Below are 4,624 nucleotides of genomic sequence, written 5' to 3'. Positions count from 1 at the left end.
CTTGCTTTCAACACTAGAGTAGGTGGCTTATTTCTTTGTACGATACACATTTTACTCTCATAGCATTAAATCTGAGTTTTAAATACATAACAGACTTTTCTTCCAAGCACTGTGCCATGGATATGATGGTGAATATTACCTAGTGAGTAGCTCACTTCTAAAAGCCACTTTTCAGAAGATGATTTTCTAGCCAGGAACCTGGGTAAAATCTTTTTCATTAGACAACCTAGTTGGCTTGTTCCAGCTTATCAAATAGAACATGCTGGCCACAAATTAGCTGAAAGAAGTTTTATAGGAATAAAAAAAATCTGCTTGATATACTGTGCCACCAACAAACCCCAGGAGTGGTATGTTGCTCTTTAATATTTCGGTTGGTGCCTAGAAGGGTTTCATTTTGAGATACTATTTTGGCAGCGGCCTTCCCAGCCTGTTTCCTCCCACCCATGCAACAAGCGCGGTGCCCTTTCGGTGCCCTTGTTTCTACACCCTCTCCGCGGTTGTCTGGAAGGAAGAGCTTTTCATAGATACTCACCCTGCTCCGGGCCAGTGGCCTTACTCATCCATCCAGGGCATGGGAGATCTCATTGCTGCCCCAGATGCTAACAGGTGGATAAGGACTGAGCCTGTAGACTTGGCTAGGAAGTAGAGCTCTTCCCCACCGCTCTAAAAATCATCCTTTCTTCCTCTGAAACTTTGCATGATTTTTATTATTTAACAGCTACCACATATAGATCACTAATGTTCCAGATCTGCACCCACTACAGGAGCCACTAGCCATATGTGGCTATTGAGCACTTAAAATACAGCTAATTCAAACTGAGATGTACTGTAAGTGTAAAATACAAAACAAATTTTGAAGACTTTGTACTGTGGATGAAAAAAGGTTTCTATGGAAAGCAACCTCACAGGGCGATCTGACCATAAATTCCTAACTGGGCAGGTCACAGTGGGTAGTCATGCTGTAGGCACATAACTTCTATAGTGAAAGGCTTTAAGCCAATTCTTCCCATTGTTCTTGTGCTTCAAAGTTAACACACCTTTGAAATACCTTCCAAATACACAACTGGGGGCATTAACCCTCAAGAGAGCACACAAGCTTGTGAACTGTTCTATAATTCAACCCTTATTGCTTTCTCCAATCTTCCTTGGGACTCCTCCTTAATTTCAAATCCATAAACTTAGTCTCTGAAACATTTGAAATATTGCTTCCAGGCATGTCATTAGTTTGACTCAAATAAACTCTTGAAAAAATTCTCTACAGGTTTGGATGTTTCTTACATTGAAAGTATAAAAAATGTAAAATGTTAGGGTACCTGTTTGTGTGGGATGTGAAAAAAGCCACAAAGAGAGGAAAATGCAGAGAGCGAAGTTTATTCACTTTCCAAGGTAGGAAAGGGGCCAGGCTGAAGAATGCACCAGCATGAAGGACTGGGACTGTGAGCTTTTATTGCATTATAATGGGTGGGGCTTTGCTGTTGTGTGGCCACTGAGCTGTTAGGGGCTTTGCAACATAGATGGTTTCGGTTGGTTTTACATAAGCTGCAGTTTGTTCCAATGTTACCATTTGCTTGGGGCTGTGGGGGCAGTTACTTATGTTCTGTCTTGTTTTTCCAGTAATTCTCGGTCCTGGGAACATAAGCTCAGAAGAGTAAAAGGGCAGTCATATTTAACAAGGTCATGGGCCTGCTCGGCAAATGGCACCATGATAGCAAATGGCACCAGCATTGTCCTTTCATAAAATATCTCATTTAAAATGTAATCCTTCAAATTAAGGACCTTCTAGGGCTCAGGCACTAAAGCAGCTGCTAAATGCATGGTGGGTTTGTGAAATAATGCCTTTGCCCTCATGACGATAGATAGTAAATATAACAGCAAAAAGGCGAATAACAACAAAACTGGATAAATGTGATGAAGAAACCACCAGGATGTCATGACAGATATTAACAAGGATCAGATGGTGATATCTATTTACCTACAGCAGCCAAGGAAGGTCCACCAAGAAAGTGACATTGGTGCTGAGACTGAAGGTGGTGATACTGAGAGATCTGGTCAGATCTGACTGGGAGGAGGAGGTTGCCCAAGGCAATGGTCAACAGCCTAGGCTGGGGTTGGCTGGGAAGCTGAATGTCTCCAGAGTATATGGAATTGTGGGCCAGAAGATTTAAAATAAAAGGAGAGCATAGCTTGGTTCTCAGGCTCTCTTCCTGGAGGCTGCCTGGGTGATCATGCTGCCGCTGCTGGTGTTTCCCAAAGGACAGTATTTTGGATGTATTTTGGATGGCAGAAGAAACTCCACGTGCAGTCAAGGATAGGCTGACGTGGCAGAGGGTGGCAGGGTTATTCTTTGGGTTTCCAGAGAGGATGAGCTCTCAGTTCAGAAGCCTGCATTGTTCCAAAATTGTGTAGTTTTTGTATTTTATATTGTTTTACTTTGTAAACTAACCCTATAGAAATAATTAAAAACTAACAGGGGAAAATGATAGAAGAACTCAGGTATGAAAGAGTTTAGCCTTAATTGATAAGCTTATATGACTAATGCATGTGGAAAGCTGTTATTCTAAAATCGTGTAGTTTTTGAATAGACTCCTCTCCTTTGTCACCAAACCTTTGCCTCTGGGATTTTGCCTAGAGGGCAGCAGCAGGCAGCAGGACTCTGCTTGCTGTTCAGTAACAGTGGGGTGCACCAGACTTGTAAAGAACATGGGGAGGAGGCCTTGAGAAGAGAAGAGGCTGTATACAGACCCCGAGGCTCCCGGAGCACCATGAGTGAGGGGCCTGTGGGCAGCATGGGAAGCTGCTCGCGGTGTTCCCTGAAAGGGGATCTAGCCCTGAGTGGGCCTGCCTGGAATCAGCTGGTGGTGTGTGGGCTCTTGACTTCGCACAGCAAAGATTTCACAACACAAATCCAAGTGATTTTTAGAGGACATTTGGACATTTATTAAAGCTGAGGACAGTGCAATAAGGACGGACCTAGGATAGAGGCAACAGGAGAGGGACCAGGTGGGGACATAATCTGAGGCTGGGCTGCTTTGGCTCACTAAGAAGTCGGGGAAAAGGAAGCCTTGGGATTGGTCAGAGGGTTCGTGCAGCACAAATTGTTGTTGCCCATTGTTCCCCGGTTGCAATCCTCATGGGGTCCCTTAAAGTTTAGGAGATGCATGCTTGTGGGAGGAGAAGAGGGGGGAGAGAAAGACAGGGACATGCTCCTGGAAGGGACAGCACATACTTGGAGAGAGGGGAAGGGAGGGAGAAAGAGAGGGAGAGAGCCATCAATGTGCTGTGAGAGATACATCAATCGGTTGTCTCTAGCATGTCCCAGGCCCCCAGTTCTCAACTGGGGACCTGGCCCACAACCCAGGCATGTGCCCTGACCAGGAATCAAACAGGCGACCTTTCAGTTCACAGGCCAGTGCTCAATCTACTGAGGTATATGAACCAGGGCTCTTTGAGGGCCTTTAAAGGCTGGGAGTCTTAGGGGAGCATCTCAATCGAATAGTCATCAGCTTTATGCTGTTATGCCAAAATGAGGTTTATTCCCTTAACTTCATCTGTCCTTGGATGTGGTTGGCAAATGGCACTAATTGGTTTTCTGCTATTCATCTCCCTGAGCAGGATGATTTAAGGTCTCTACTCTCTGGTTGAGGAGAAGTACAAACCATTTACCCTTAAGTGTCCTTTGTTTAGAGATAGGACTGACTAGATGGCTGCAAATTGCCTATTTCTCTGTTCTGCTTATCCTGGCTTACGAGCTTGTCTCAAGAGAACCAGAGGCAGGTCACCCAGGCCTGTTAGGTGAAGATGGAGAGTTGGAATTTCATTCAATGTAAAATGGAAAGCCAATGACGAGACTTAAGAAGGGTAATGACATATATTCATTAAATTTTTAGAGAAAGAGAGAGGAAGAAAGAGAGAAACATCATTTTTTTGTTTCACTCAGTTACCCATTCATTGGTTGATTCTTATATTATATGTGTTTTGACTCGGGATCAAACCCGAAACCTTGGTGTATCAGGATGACGCTCTAACCGTTGAGCTGCCCAACCAGGGCATGACTTACCTACCTTCTGCTTAAAATAGGTTCCTCTGGTAATTTATGTAAAGAATAGGTTAGCAGGGACAATCGCAGGTGCAGAGACACTGGTTAAGAGGCAATGCAGTCAGCTGTGCAGGCTACAGGTGTGGCCAGCTTGTTCTAAGGTGGCGGCGGCAAAAAGTGGTTGGTGGAAAATGTTTCACCTGTCCCTAAGTCCTCCAGCTTTGGGGGCTCAAAGGAACACTATGACAATAAGATGCAAATAAATGAATAACTAGGAGAGTCCAGCTCCCTCCCTAATATTTCTGCGGAGTACCAGAAAAGAAGTTGCATTTTCCCAGCAGTGCCCCTCACCAGTTTCGCCTGCCCCCTAATCTAGACTCCACACTTGATCCCCCACTGCTGCTCTGTGGGCTGCCCCAGCTTGCCGTGAACATGACTTTCCTGACTCCCTAAGGCAGTGCTAATACAAGCCTCAGGAAGGTGTAAAGCCTCCTGAAGACAAGGGAAAGAGCAATAAAAAACCGGAGCACCACAGGGAAAGCAGCCCTCACTTGGTTATCCAGCGTGCCTATTGCTAAAGGGCACTCT

This window comes from Artibeus jamaicensis, unplaced genomic scaffold (assembly GCF_021234435.1).
Source record: "Artibeus jamaicensis isolate MK-2021 breed Jamaican fruit bat unplaced genomic scaffold, CSHL_Jam_final contig_1832, whole genome shotgun sequence".
Lineage (NCBI taxonomy): Eukaryota > Metazoa > Chordata > Mammalia > Chiroptera > Phyllostomidae > Artibeus > Artibeus jamaicensis.
Note: the sequence above shows the minus strand (reverse complement) of the source record.